The sequence below is a fragment of the Lissotriton vulgaris genome, chromosome 2_1, assembly GCF_964263255.1.
Source record: "Lissotriton vulgaris chromosome 2_1, aLisVul1.2, whole genome shotgun sequence".
NCBI lineage: Eukaryota > Metazoa > Chordata > Amphibia > Caudata > Salamandridae > Lissotriton > Lissotriton vulgaris.
The window spans coordinates 149,405,900-149,422,419 of NC_141687.1; positions in this window are offsets into that span (position 1 = coordinate 149,405,900).

A 16,520-nucleotide genomic window follows, 5' to 3' on the forward strand; every position below is an offset into this window, starting at 1 on the left:
AGAACAACGACATAAATATAACACCTTCATAAGCTCTGAATATGTTCCGGCCCCGCCTCCAGAAAGGAAAATGTACCACATGCAATGCGGTAGTGGCATTGAAAGTCAGAACCCCTTACGAGAAGTACACCCAGTTATGGGTGCGGATCATGCCTTGAAACGTGTATATGTGCACACGCCACTGACTAAGTTAGAACTGTTAGAAATGAAGAAACTAGTTCCGTGTCATGATAAAGACCCTGCAGGTTTTCACAGAGAGCTTAAGGACATGCTACTAATGGGGGATTACACGTATGATGATATCATGAAAATGTTGAAGGTGCTGTTGCCCACGGGCATTTACGAGAAATTAAAGGAAAAAGAATGGGAGGTGGGGGACACAAAGATTGCATGGGCAGAAATAGAAGACGAAGAAAGCAAACGGATCCCCGGAGTAGGTCTTGGGGACAAGACTAAAGCATTACCCGGATTAATAGTACAGGTTTTGCCAAGATTATTGACAACTAGAAAGGAAGATTGGGACGCCATCTCGTCCTGTAAACAGAAACATGATGAAGATACTAGTGACTTCTATTCCAGATTTGAGAAATGTTTCATTATAAATAGTGGTCTACAACCGAGCAGCGAATCATATCCACACCTTTTCGTATCAAAATTAGTCGAGAATTCCCTACCATTGGTTAAAAATAGAGTGTACAAAGTTGAAAGTACTTGGCAGGCAAATACGCCGTCCCAGATGTTACAAATGTTACAATATCATCAGAACAGAATTAGAGAAGAACAAGATCAGGAACAGAAACGTATGAAAGACACAAAGATGAAAATGTTAGTAGCTCAGACGGTCCCAGCCGACGGTCAGAGAAAAGGTGGGACCCAGACAAGTCACACTACAGCTCCCGTTAAAGGGACATGTAATTATTGTAAACAGCCAGGTCATTACGTACATGAATGCCCAGTCCTGAAACATAACATTTCAACAGGTAAAACTAAAGAAAGACCGCATCCGTCTAGACAAGATCAGGTCCAGCAACAGACCTCACAAAATGTACAGCCAATGCAGAATACACAGCCTATGCATGCTCCATCTCATACAGCACAGACAGTAGCAGGACCACAGCCCATTGCCGCGACTCAGCAAGTTTCACAACAGATGTACCAGTATGCTCAATCTGCATATCCAGATTACCCCCGATATACATGAAACAGCCTAGAGAGGGAAGGTGGTTTGCCTCTTATTGAAATTCCTGTAGATCAAGAAGGTCCTTATGTACACAGTCACGTATTGGGAAAAGACAGAAAGTTTTTAATTGACACAGGGGCAAGTCGCACTACAATCAGTCATAATGAAGTCCCAGGGGCACCCCTCTCAGGCTCACAGAATGTTTCCCTTGGATTTTCAGGACAGCCTATTGTAAATGAAGTATCGGAACCAGTACCCTTGGCTGTGGGTCCATTATCACAAGTTACAGATTTGCTACTTACGAACTCATGCCCAGAAAATCTGTTAGGAATTAAAACTCTGAAAGCTCTAGGAGCTATAATATGCTGTTCCCCGGAGGGAGTTAGACTCTTTCTACGGGATTTCAAGGGTCATTATGTTTTACGAGAATTTGATGTCAGATTGAAAAATGTACCAGATCACCTATGGGCAAAAGGCCCAGCTGACGTAGGTTGTATGCATATCACACCATATCGTGTAACACTCAAGACAGGAGTTGTTCTACCACGAATCAGACAATACAAGTTACCGCCTGATGCTGTAGTGGCTTTACTGAAAATCATTGAAGAGCTTATTGCCCAGGGAGTGGTCGTAGAGACCGACTCCAATATCTGTAATTCACCCATCATTCCAATTCTTAAACGTACAGACCCCAATGCACCGCCAGTATATCGGCTGGTGATTGATCTTCGAGAATTGAACAAATGCATTGTACCACAGTACCCTGTGGTCCCCGATATCTCTTCCCTATTGACTGCTATTGATTCAGAAGCAACGTTCTTTACTGTAATTGATCTCAAGAACGCCTTCTTCAGTGTACCCATTGATCCGGAGAGCCAATATCTCTTCGGATTCAGTTTAAATGGACGAAGTTTCAAATTTTCCCGCGCACCTCAAGGATTCACAGAAAGCCCCAGCATCTATAGTCAAGCACTGAAAAGACAACTAGATTGTATTCAAATGCCAGTTAACACCGCTTTACTGCAATACGTCGATGATCTATTGATCACCGCACGAAGTGAGCCCGAATGTGAACAAGCATCATTGACAGTTTTACATTTTCTGGCAGACAAGGGACACAAGGTGTCTCCTTCGAAGCTACAATTCTGTGTTCAGCAAGTTGTATACTTGGGTCACTTGCTGTCCAAAGTGGGGAGACAGCTCACTCCCGATCGCATTCAGTTAATTGTAAACATGCCACGACCCCAGACACAGAAGGAAGTGCGGGCCTTCATAGGCCTCACCTCGTACTGCAGACAATGGATTCCTCAATATCCATTTCTAGCTAAACCACTCATCCAGTTAACGACGCAGGAGGCAGCAACTTCGACTGCCCTCCCTTGGACTCAGGAACATACACAAGCCTTTGAGGAATTAAAGAAAGCATTATGCCAAGCACCAGTTTTAGCGACACCATGTTACAGCAAACCGTTTACACTTTTTGTTACAGAACGTGATGGTACAGCATTGTCTGTCCTCACTCAAGATCAAGCAGGTTCACATAAGCCTTGCGCTTATTTTTCAAGTACATTGGATTCAGTAGCCCAGGCACTCCCTGCGTGCTTAAAGTCAGTAGCAGCAACAGCGTTAGCAATAAGACAGAGCGATTCAATTGTTTTAGGCCATCAGTTAACAGTACAAGTTCCACACTCTGTAGAGGTTCTTTTAAACAGAACTCAGACTCAACACTTGACTATAGCACGACTGACAGGTTACGAATTGACACTATTCCAGCCACACATAGAAATCAGACGCTGCAGTATCTTGAACCCAGCAACACTGTTACCTACCATTATGACAGATCCAGCTCCGCATGATTGCATAGAGATCATTAATGCAGTAACAAAGCCCCGACGAGATTTAACAGATGTTCCATTGACAAATCCTGACCTGACACTTTATGTGGATGGTTCATGTATGAGAACAAGTACAGGAGAGTTAGTGGCCGCATATGCCGTGACCACTGAAACTGAAGTTAAAGAAACACATCGTATTGATACACTGTCTGCTCAAGCGGCAGAGCTCATCGCTCTGACCCGAGCCTGTATTCTAGCCAAGAACAGAAATGTCAACATATACACTGATTCCCGTTATGCGTTCGGAGTTGTACACGACTTCGGCATGTTATGGCAAGAACGAGGTTTCCTGACCTCTCATGGTGCCAAGATCCAACATGGCCCTCTCATTCAAGCACTATTAGAAGCAATACATCTGCCTTCAGGCATATCCGTCATGAAGTGTAAAGCACATACTAAAGTCACAGATTCTGTTTCCCAGGGTAACGACCTGGCAGATCAGACAGCAAAACATACAGCACTGACTCACACTCAGACAACTGATATAACAAAGACAACAGAACCGACAAACTGTATGACAGTCAGGGATCCCACACTAGATGTTATCGACATTCAGACACATGCTACTCCAGAAGAAATAAAGAAATGGATTGAACAAGGAGGGATCCAAACAGATCAAGGTTGGGTGACGAAGGGAAAATCTACATGGTTTCTCCCTGACTCTATGGTTCAAGTCATGATAAATACAGCACATAGCCCAGCACACCTAGGAGAGAAAGCGATGCTAGACAGTTTACAAAATCTTTGGAACAATAAACACTTACGAGCAGCAGCAAAACAGAAAGTGCGTACTTGCATGATCTGTTGTCAGTTCAATCCAGGTAAAAGCGTCCCTGTAGAGCAAGGTGGATTTCATCCTCCCGATCACCCTTTTGAAGTCCTCCAGATGGATTATATCCAGATGGACCGTTGTCGAGGATTTAAATATGTTCTCGTAGTTGTCTGTGCTCTGTCCCGCTGGACCGAAGCATACCCAGTCCCAGATTACACTGCTCCGACCACTGCCAAGCAGCTGGTTCGTGAATTCTTCCCACGATACGGCTTGCCTCGTGTCGTGTACTCAGATAACGGTCAGCCATTCTCATCTGCATTAATGAAAGAAGTTTCTTTATTATTGGGATACCAGTGGAAATTCCATTGTGTCCGACATCCCGAAGCCGCAGGCCTTGTAGAAAGACATAACCAGACACTAAAGATCCGCCTTGCCAAAATATGTCAGGAGAAAGGGGTCGACTGGATAGTCGCCCTGCCAGTGGCACTATTCTACATGAGAATGGTTGCCCATTCGAGATCAGGGCTATCCCCGTACGAGGTGGTCTTTGGCAGACCACCGAATATGTGGGGGACGCCCATTCCGAAAAAGATTACTGATGTTGATTGTAATATGTTGACAGATTACCTTGCCTCCTTGATGTCTGCACTCCAATCATGTCGTTCACAGGTTGCCGCAGCCTTCCCTGACAACACTGATGTAAAGCCACACGATGTCCGTCCTGGGGACATCGTACTAGTGCGAAATTTTGATAGAAAGAGTCCGTTGGAGCCCCGCTGGAAATCGCCGAAGACCGTCCTTCTCACCACGAGGACGGCCGTGAAGATCGAGGGGAGAAAGGGGTGGGTTCATACGAGTCATGTGAAAAAATTCTTTGGACTGAAACCTGATCGAGACTCGTCCACCCCCACCAAAGACTGTGTCGAGCCAAAAGACTTTACAGAATCTGAACGAGAAAAAACTCCCCAAGAGGAGTATCGCATGAAACTCCGATCTAGCAAGTCAGACAGTTTAATTGTTTAAGTCCTCCCCTAGGTGAATCGGTTAAATAGTTTCTGACATGTATCCCCTAGATCGAGACAGAGAGAGAGAGAGAGAAGCCAAGAAACGTACATACTGTAAATCACTCCGTAGTCACTGTATAGTGACACTATTAATCATGTTTATTCTGAGTATTTTAATTATTGTTGCTAGCATCCTTTTACCTATCTACTACCCTATTTTCAAGCGTGAACAATCTGTTTACAATATATCTGCTGAACACACTTTTAGTGAGTTACCTCCACATGAACTTTCCTACAGACTTGCGCTGCGCAACAACACTTTTATTAGTATGCTACACCATTCTCATCAAACTAACAATGCTACAGATTGCTGGATATGTGGCCGACTCCCTCCCTACCAGAATTACAAGGGAGCTCTGCCCCTCTTTCCGTACCCGTTCACTCACAATGGCTCCTGCGGTGCATGGTTTAAAATAATAAATTCCTTAGATCCTGATATTGCTGTTTTCGATGGGGGCTGGGTTTGGGGAAACCTGAACTTGGTCCTACTCGACGTCTGTTACCCTGATAAGGAGGGACTCCCCACTAGAATAGGAACTGATCTAGAAAATGAAGTGTATGGATTAGGTAATTATACAATTAGCCTCATGATTCTTACTGTTGAATCCGAAAACGCGCCTGTTCTACCCATTATGTCAGTATTGCCAGTCACTGGCGAATTATGTATCAAGAAGAAAGGTTCAGTACACTTAGGTCATAGTAAATGCACTACTGTGGTCGAATTCAGTGATCAAGGTAAATCGTCCTTTAAAGCTATTCGTCATTCTTACTTTGTTTGTGGTCATACCGCATACATACGTCTACCCCCAGATTGGGATGGTACCTGTTACATTGCATTCCTTCTGCCACCTGTTTTCCTAGCTCCCCCTGATTACCATAGAAATACCAATCTAGTAAAGAATAGATCCAGGAGAGATATCCCACTTGTCGACTACACAGAAACGGCATGGGAACAGTACACCGATTTTAATAAAGGATTCTTTTTCTTTTTAGGACCTGTTCAGAATAGTAAATTAATACGCAGATTAACTAGAACACTTGAAGCAGTAGTGAATGAAACTGCCTCCGCCTTAGGTAACTTAACAGAAGAACAGTCCGCCATGCGGGTTGTTGTCCTTCAGAACCGTCTTGTTATTGACGTCATCTTGGCAGACAGAGGCGGAGCTTGTAAGGTCATCGGGTCAAGTTGCTGTGTTTTCATACCACAAAACGCACCATCTGTATATCAAGCTATTACACGTCTCCATAAAATTGCAAATCAGATATATCAGAATCCAGGCACCTGGACTTGGTCCGGTTGGTTCTGGACAACGTTAACAGCTTGGGGATGGAAGATCCTATCCTTCCTAGGCATTGGCCTAGTCCTAGTATTCAGTTGCTGCCTGTGCCTGCAGTGTGGGCCAGCGATTTGTGGACTATGTGCCACCTCTTGTATTGAACATTCCAGTTTTCTCTCAAAACGTAAACGAAAGAAAGAAGAACAAATGATGTTACAAGAACAAACTGATCGATTCATGAGGATCGATATATCATGAAGGGTCCGTAGGGAACAAGGAGGGAATGAGGAAATATAAATTTTTTGGTCATGTTATGTTCCCTAGCGCGTACCCCACCGACTCCATGTACCAGCTTAAAGTGCATGTAACTTCCCTCCTGTGCCAGCTATGAAGACGCAAATACATTTGCGTCCAACGTTAACCTGTCCTCTTTCAGATCCACCCTGAATGGATTATATAGTCCGTTCCTAAGTATGCTATGCCACCGTCTTTTTGTAGTACACTCCACATGTTTTTCTGCTCTGGCAGAGTAGGCCCCGAATTTCTGCCATCGAGCCTTTTTTCTGGCTTCTGACTCTGACAGCCTCTGCCCAGGCTACCTCTGTACCCGTGAACTCTGACTTACTTCCAGCGCGGCCCCTCGCGCTCAGCTCAGCCTGCTTTCTGCCAAGACTGACTATAACCTTCGAGTTATCTGTTCCGCTCCTCGAAAATGCATTCCTGCCTACTAGCTTCAGTAAACATCCTCCCCAGCTGCAGAGCCAAAGGGCCGACCCGTCCCAATACAAGTAATTCATAGCCTCTGTTACCATGCTTCCATGGAAGGCCCCGTGCCCCCACGCTTCTCATGCAGACACTTAGGCGCTTATACACGCATCCACAGTTAGCATAGAATAGCTTCTGCCCTAGAGACCTTTCCGCCCAGATAGTATGGTTCCTAAACATCAGATATCAGATATGATAGAAGTACAAGTTGATCTGACATGCCAGACTTCTGTCTCTTTCCGTCAGTGTAAATGTCAAGTCCCCTGCACCCCTCTATTCACACGTCATGCAGCTGCGCGCGCATCCAAGCTTCCGATTTCTGCTGACATTGCAACAATTCTGTTAGCGCCACCCCTTGGTGCCACCCACTTGCGTCACCTATCAGTGACGTTTCTAGCACACACCTCCAGTTCACGCCTAGTTCACGCCTCTTGATTACGTACTAGTACCACGTGTATACTGTTATCTTGTCTTCTCTCAGCTGTTACGCCTCTTGCACTGTTGCTTATGATGTGAATCAAGTATATAAGCTATGTATTGACAATAAAATGTAGCGCGCTCTATCCCTTCTGACACCCCTGTGGTGGTCAGAATCCGATATCCTGGTCATGACCATTCCTTTATGAGGAATAAAACCCTTAGAAACTCTAACACCACGGACTCTGTCTTTTTTCATCCGATCTGAGTTATTATTGATTAAGTACTTACCTGCATAGAAATTAAGAGAGTAAATTAATTATTTACGTCATCCTGATAGGCAGAGGGTGGTCGGGGACCACAGGGCGGCGTCTCTGTAATGGCTAGACTGTCAAAATTGGGTAGAATCAAATTAGGGGTCCTGACGTTCGCAAACTGTGGCGTAACGTCTCCTGCTATCGGGGACCGCGGGGCGGCGTCTCTATAATGGCGAGACTGTCAAAATTGGGAAGAATCAAATTAGGGGTCCTGACGTTCGCAAACTGCGGCGTAACGTCTCCTGCACGGGCATAAGGGGTAGGGATTCAAATGATCGCCCTGAAGGTCCTCATTTCTGAGAAATGGTCGTGGACCGCGGTGCGGCGTCTTCTGCGGGTCTCGCCATTATAGAGACGCCGCCCCGCGGTCCCCGATAGCAGGAGACGTTATGCCACAGTTTGCGAACGTCAGGACCCCTAATTTGATTCTACCCAATTTTGACAGTCTAGCCATTACAGAGACGCCGCCCTGCGGTCCCCGACCACGCTCTGCCTATCAGGATCCCCCTGGTTACGCTTTTTTTCTGATGAAATCGACATTATCCAGGGACACCACTTAGTGGAGTGCGCCCACTTATATCAATCAGAACCACTTGGGACCCTGTGTGCGCATTTTTACCTGAAATAAAAAGGAAGTTATCTCGCAATCTCTGTCTTATATAACTGCACCTATTACTGTCCTGCCCCCTCCCATGGTCTCCATTGCCCTGATGAAGATGCAGCCCTATTAGGCCCAGCATCGAAACGCGCGTTGGCGTGACTTACTTGGATGGCACCTATGCAGCACAAGCTTTGATATACCATCCACTGCACCGTGACCCCATGTTATTTTTGCAGCCTCTAGGGGCCATTGTTCAAATCCTTCCCCAGACTGCTATGTATTAATTTAAAAGTGTAGTATGAATGAGTTGATTGTTTGAAGCTGTGAATGAGAATACATGTGTTGAGTGACTGAGGGAATATGTGGGACATGAAATAATGTTTTTCAAAAAAAATGTGTTGCACTTATGAAATTTTATGAGTTCTTGCTCATTTAGAATGTATATCTTTTTGAAGTATTGTAAATAAAATATATATATTTTTCCAAGAAAGTGGATTGAATCTCAAATTAATACTTACACTGCTCAGATAGGTGTCCCTTGTCACCCGTTACTCCTATGTAAGGATCCCCCTGTGGGACCTTCTAATTGACCCTGGCAGGGTGTTCGTTATTCTATTCAGCTGATGTTACTACCTTAGCCTTGTAGATGTCAATTACTGGGGCAAGCGACCTCCTCGGTTATGCCCGGAATTCCCTCAGGAGGGCACCTCCTACTCTCTTATGGTTCAGGACCATCTTGGCAATGTGGGGTGACCAGTTCATGCTATCCGTGATCCGAATTCCAAGGTAATCAAATTCGGATACTTTCTCCAAGGCAACAGAATTAAGAATAGGAGGGCGGCCCAGTTTCCTTGGAGGATTTAGGACTAAAAACTTAGTTTTATCCACATTGATTACTAAGCCCTTTGCAACACAAAAGTTCTGGAAACGGGTTAGCAGTTTCTGGAGGCCTTGCGGAGTCTTAGAAATCAAGAGCGTGTCGTCCGCAAAAAGCAGGGTGGGGATCCGCACTCCTCCGAGACAGGGGGCGTCGGCTGGTTCTTGCTGGAGATATTCCACCACCCCATTCACATATAATGAGAAAAGGGTGGGCGCCAGAACGCATCCCTGTCTCACACCCCTAGACACTGGGATTTCTCTGTTAACTCTCCATTTCTTCCCCAGCGGACCTGAGCAAAGGTGTGGGCGTGAAGGCTAATAAGGAGGGACAAGATGTAAGGAGGCAATCCCAGCCCATAAAGCACCCTCCATAACTCCTCCCGGGGAACTAGGTCAAAGGCAGTCCTCAGGTCTATAAAAGCCAGATATAGACTGCCCTTGCCTAGCTCCACCACCTTCCACCCAAGAAGTGCTAACCTAAACACCTGCTCTATCGTCCCCATTCCTGCCCGAAAACCTGCCTGGAAGCCTGATAATATTTTATTTTCCTCCACCCAATGGAGAATCCTACCAAGTATAGCTTTTCCTGCTATCTTTTGGGTGGAGTCTATCAGGCTTATGGGGCGGTAGTTCCCCGGGATTTCTCTGCATCCTTTTTTATAAATCGGGACCACCACCGCCCCCTTCCAGGAATCGGGCACTGGCCCTCCCATCATAATGTCATTAAGGAGAGCTGCAATAACCCTTCCCCACGCCACTGGATGTGCCCGCATGAGATCCCCCGGTAGGCCATCTGGACCTGCTGCCTTGCGGGGGGCTACCCACCCAATTACCTTTTCGATCTCTAAAGGTGTAAAGAGATTATAGGTATGGGGTTCGGATACCAGTGGGGAGGTCACCCTGACATTTAGTTCCCCATCCGCCGGGAGGTATAAAGCCCCAAAGTGTTTTACCCAACTTTGTGGGGGAATATTACAGGGTCTCATAGTTTCCTCGGGCCTGTTCCGGGACCCTACAAGGTTCCAAAAGCCCCTTGAGTCTTTACTTTTGCTAGCAAGGAGTAGGTCCTCCCAAAATTTCTCTCCCACTCCAACCTAGCAATTTTAAGGGATCTATTGTAAGCCTTCCTTGCTTCCAGTATATCACTGTGGGATTTATGTTTCACTGCCTCTACAAGACTTGTTTTGTGTACCCTACATGTTTGTGTGTACCAACCATTACCTTGCTTTTTACCTCTTTTATTTCCTGACTTACTAGAAGGGATGGTAAACACGTTTGTCAAAGCCTCTACTAAAGAGACAAAGACCCCACTAGCCCTACCCACCCCTTCCGGGAGAGACCCCAGATTTGACACTGCTTGATTTAAAAGGGTAGAGATTTCTCCAACCCTTTCTTCTGAGAGGACCAATTTAGCCCGTTTTAGGCGCCTTCCACAGAGAGAGACTACAGACTCATCGGGGGGCGCTACTGCGGGGTTAATGGGACCCTTTTTAGGAAAACACCACCACTGGGCCATGGTTAAGGAAAGTGGGTTGTGGTCACTTTCAATCGTCGGGACCACAACCATATCCCTCACTTGGCTCCAGAGACATACATCTAGTAAGATATAGTCTATTCTAGAGGTGTGTCCTGGTCTGTTATATGTATGAGCCCCCCCCTATCTGAAGTTGTCCTTCCATTCACTGCCCTTAGATTTAGTTCAAGGCTCAGGGAGTATAGCTGTAAAGCCACCTCTGACCATCTCCTAATGGGTGGAATCTCCAAAACTGGGATCCCTATCCTAGCATCCTCCTCGTCCTGGTCTAGGGCAACGTCCGAGCCCAAGGGCTCGAACGTGCAGTTCATGTCACCCGCGACCAGGATACACGACTTGTGTGAAGTTGTGTTCAAAAGGGTCTCTGGGAGAGAAAATACAGAGGACTTCCTCCCGCCCTTAGTCCCTCTGGCGTACACATTATAGACATTTAGTATTGGTCGTCCCCTTGGGTCTCTTAAAATAATATTTTGGATATCCGGACAGCCTGTCTGTGGCTCCTCTATTCTGCAGTCTAGGGAGGCTGCTACCCATATGAGCAGGCCACCCGAGGGGCGTCCTCTCCCTGTTTCCGAGGTTAGCGCAGGCACAAAGTAGGAGGAGAATCCCACCCTATGTACCGACTCCAAACTCCAGGTCTCTTGGAAGATGCATAAGGAGTGCACATCAACCAAGGCATTCCAATCTGGGAGGGTCAGCTTTCTTGCGATCCCTGCGACATTCCAGCTGAAAACCTTAAAGACTCGGTCTGTCACAGCTGATGTGTCGCTGGTCGCGAGAACACTACTGTCCGCAGACCTCACAGGAGGAACATGCAAGTAACAATCTAGAGGAATGGGCGGAGAGACTACCAACCCACTGTCGCTTGCAGTTGAGGGTGAGGCTGTTCGGGTGGTGATGCTACCATTGGGCCTATTCTATTGACAGTTGCCATATCTGCAACTGTAATTTCCCTTGTGTCGCCCCCCTCCAGTCAGCAACTCCCTGGAACCCACGGGGGGTTCAGCCCGTTTAGCCCAGGACCCCCAACCCAGCGTGGGTCCCAGTTTTGACAAAAACCAAGGCCTAGATGTATCAAGCCTTTTGCGATTCCTTAAGGCCGAAATTCTGCGAATTTCGGCCTTAAGGAATCGCAAACGGACATTTAGCATCTTTTGGGATGTATCAGAAATTAGCAAAATAAGGAATCGCAAAAAATTGCGATTCCTTATTTTGCTTATGCATTTAAGGAATCGCAATTTTGCGATTCCTTAAATGGCATGTATGAAACTTTCTAAAATTGCGAATTTGGGTTAAGGAATCGCAAATTAACACCAATTTGAGGTTCGTGTTAATTTGCGAAATCCTTTTAAAAAACAAAATTTGACTATTTTGAAGGTGGCATGTGACACACATACATGCCCATAGGGCATGTATGTGGGCCATATGCACACACATGTAAGTTTCAGGGGTGCAGCAGGGTGTCCATGAGACACCCCTGCACCCTTGAAATAATTCTCAAATTGCGATTAGCAAATTGCGAATTCGCAATTTGAGAATTACTGCACAATCATTCCTATGGGCCTCCTGGCCCATAGGAATGCATGGGGAATTATTCCTTATTTGCGAATTCGCAAAATGCGAATTCGCAAATAAAGATAAATAAAGAATCACAAAAAAAATGCAATTTTTTACATACATTCCATTTTGCGAATTCTAAATAGCGATTCGCAAAAAATCGCTATTTAAGATTCGCAAAATGGAATCTTGATACATCTAGGCCCAAGAGTACTAGGACCCTCCCAAGGTGGCATAGCAATTTGACTGGGGTAAAAAAAGGTTAAGTCCACTACTTTAACCCCTACTGAATCCATGCTTTTTATAGGGCTACAGATGGAGCTCACTACTCTGGGATCTTGGAAGTTTATTATTACACAGTCCCCCTCCTGTGTTTTTTTCCCTTGCCCTACCCACCCTACTCTGCGAACACGTAGAATAAGCCCATCCACACCAGTCGGAATTGGCTTATTTGACTTTAGCCAGTGGATGCACTTATTCTTAAGAGACTGGTGGTTCTCCAATTGGTCTTCCTTCAGAGGGGGAACATTTACTAATACGGCGACAAAAGGTTGGCAATCTGGTGGGAGGTTTACAGGGGGGATCCGCCGTGGGAAATTTCGGGGGGCCACTGTGGTAACAGCTGGGGTTATAGATTGAGGAGCAGTTTTGGCGACCATTCCTGTCGCTGTTCCCTTGGCTTTGTCTTGTGTACCAGGTGTTTGGCTAACTTTGGCTTTACCTCTGCTTGCCAGGGGCTGCACTGGTGGAAGCGACTTAGGTGTAGTTTTGGCAACCTCTGTGGGTGTTGTCGTTCCCTTGGGTTGGGGCCCGACTTTGGGTGGGGTAGGAATTTTAGGTACTGGAGCTTGGACTCTGCTAGTTTCAGCCTTATTTGTCCTGTTTGGAGGATTAGAATCTGCCTGTGATGGTAAGGAAGCTACTGGGGGCACACTCCCCTTTGGTCCCATGTCCTGATTGTCGCTCACTCTTTTTAGCTGTTTAAATGTAGTTTTCAGTGAGTAGAACCCATCGAGGGTAGATTGCTCTAGTTTATCTATTCTAACCCCCAGGCCCTTAACCTGAGTCAGCAAGGGCATCAAGAGACTATTTACCCTCTCCAAAATGGTGTCAATAGTCATGGGATCGATAAATGTGGGGACATTATCAGTACTATTACTAGTGGGCGGGCAGTTATTTAAACCCATGTGTGAGACCACAGCATCCCCCTCCACCTCAGCCTTATCCTCTGGGAGCAGCCCCTTTGCGTCTTTCGCGCCTTGGCCAAAAGACTTTCTAGTTCGTTTATAGAGCGCGGCCTGTCTCACCAACCTGCCCTTAATAGGGTTACCTGCCTTTTTACTTTTGGCCCTTTTATTCTGCCTACTTGCGTCATTTACAGAAGGCGCCCCGTCAGGATTTACTGTGATGGGGACGGGCGATATTGGCAATGGTGACTGAGTTGTAGCTTTATTTAGGGGCGTAGGTGGTGCAGGTAGAGGTGATGTGCTTGGGCCGCCCTCTTCCTCAATGCCACAAAGGCTGCCTGCACACGGGACGCCGGACGCCGGTCGAGCGAGAAGAAGGGTGCGGATCATTGAGGGCAGCGGAGTGAACGGATTATTATTCGGCAGTGGAGAAAGAAGGTAACAGATAAGGTGATTGGATAATTGGAAACAAGACGAGTGGTGCTCGATTTTGGAACTCATAGATACAAGCCGAGAATTCACGAATTTGAGATTACTGTTCCCTCCGCTAAATAAAAGTGCAAAGATTGCAGAGATTAATATACTCAAGCACCCCAGTGAGAAATTTAAGGAAGCTCTGAATTGAAGATAAGCCCTGACGAAGCCAAGAGGTATAAAGTAACCTCGGCGAAACGCGTTGGTTGGGATTGGATCAGAACCTTGCTACTCTCCTGAGGCGGAAGCCGGGAGACCTCTAGTTTTAAATTTGTAATCGCGTATTTTTCACTCTGTGTGCTCTTTTAATACCCCACTCACCCCCTGCCTACACGGTAACGCAGGCGACAGAAGCGCCGAACAGCGACCTTCGCTGCAACGTAAACAAACAATTTGGACGCCATTGACGGCGAGGTGACAGGCCACGCCCACCCCGAGGCCACGCCCACCCGCCCTCCACAGCATAAATACGCGGCACTCAGCGCTGCAAAGCAAACCTTGCTACTCTCCTGAGGCGGAAGCCGGGAGACCTCTAGTTTTAAATTTGTAATCGCGTATTTTTCACTCTGTGTGCTCTTTTAATACCCCACTCACCCCCTGCCTACACGGTAACGCAGGCGACAGAAGCGCCGAACAGCGACCTTCGCTGCAACGTAAACAAACAATTTGGACGCCATTGACGGCGAGGTGACAGGCCACGCCCACCCCGAGGCCACGCCCACCCGCCCTCCACAGCATAAATACGCGGCACTCAGCGCTGCAAAGCAAACCTTGCTACTCTCCTGAGGCGGAAGCCGGGAGACCTCTAGTTTTAAATTTGTAATCGCGTATTTTTCACTCTGTGTGCTCTTTTAATACCCCACTCACCCCCTGCCTACACGGTAACGCAGGCGACAGAAGCGCCGAACAGCGACCTTCGCTGCAACGTAAACAAACAATTTGGACGCCATTGACGGCGAGGTGACAGGCCACGCCCACCCCGAGGCCACGCCCACCCGCCCTCCACAGCATAAATACGCGGCACTCAGCGCTGCAAAGCAAACCTTGCTACTCTCCTGAGGCGGAAGCCGGGAGACCTCTAGTTTTAAATTTGTAATCGCGTATTTTTCACTCTGTGTGCTCTTTTAATACCCCACTCACCCCCTGCCTACACGGTAACGCAGGCGACAGAAGCGCCGAACAGCGACCTTCGCTGCAACGTAAACAAACAATTTGGACGCCATTGACGGCGAGGTGACAGGCCACGCCCACCCCGAGGCCACGCCCACCCGCACCTTCCCCTCCCATAAAAAATGTGCAATCACCGGACGCGCAGCGGACGGGCGCACGCGCCGTCAGCGCGCCGAAGGCGCGCCAAAGGCAAGCCCGTCTGGGCCCGTCCGGGCCCAGCCGGCCCTAGGACCAGTCACTATGCCCAAATCACAGTCCCACCTATCCTACTCCCCGGATACCCTCCGTCTCTGGAACACTAGAAAAAACCCGCAGTGCGACTTCATTCTTAAGGATGACACCCCATTCACAGGATGCCCCCATTGCGACACCCAAAAAAAAACGGAACCCCGCCACACGCTGCGGCTGGGCCTCCTGAATTGTAGGTCGCTAGCGAAACATTCGCACGAGATCAATCTCCTCACTCAAACCCTTATGTTAGACGCCCTATTTCTGACCGAAACCTGGCTGACCCCCAGTAACGGCTCGGATCTGGTCAACGCAACCCCCCCAGGCTATCAAATCTGCTGCCTGGATAGACCGGTCGGAAGAGGTGGCGGGCTCGCCATTCTATATAAAAGCAATTTTAGCTGTAGGATCAACGAGGGCACGGTAAAAGACTGTGAGAACGGAAATTTCACCCTTCAGATCTCCCCCACCACTTCTTTATCGGGTCTGCTGGTATACCGACCACCAGGCGCGACAGGTGATTTCCCCAGCACGCTGATGGACCACATTTTTTCTAAAACCTTAGAAACACCCAACTTCCTTCTCCTAGGGGACTTGAATCTCCACTTCCTTGACAAAGCAGATAACACGGCCACCAATCTCCAAGCAGACCTCATGGCAGCCGACCTCCTGCTCCTCAACTCGAAACCCACACACGAGAAGGGGCACCTTCTGGACCCAGTTTTCTCCAATATCGCTAATCTCCAAACACAAGACCCCACCCCACTACCATGGACCGACCACTTCCTGGTCCCCATGCACTGGCCCTATCAGCCAGCCACGGTACCTAGACAAAAAACCAAGATTCGTGCCAGACGCTGGAACAAACTAAGACCAGAAGAATGGGAAGTAAAGCTGAGGGAATCCGATGGTCCCCTCGCCACTGACCCTAACACCGCAGATAGGGAATTCAACAGTTGGCTCTCCAATCCCTTAGATAGCCTCATCCCTCTAACATGCACCCTCAAGCATGTAAAAAGGATCAACCACGCCCCTTGGTACACTCCGGACCTGAACATCCTCAAGAAAGAGTGCAAAAAGACGGAGCGGACTTGGAGGAAAAATAAAACGGCGTCGAACAAAAACACCTACCAAACAGCCATGAAGGCATACAAACAAGCCCTCCACAGCGCAAAAAGCTCCTTCTTTGAGGAAAAAATAAAA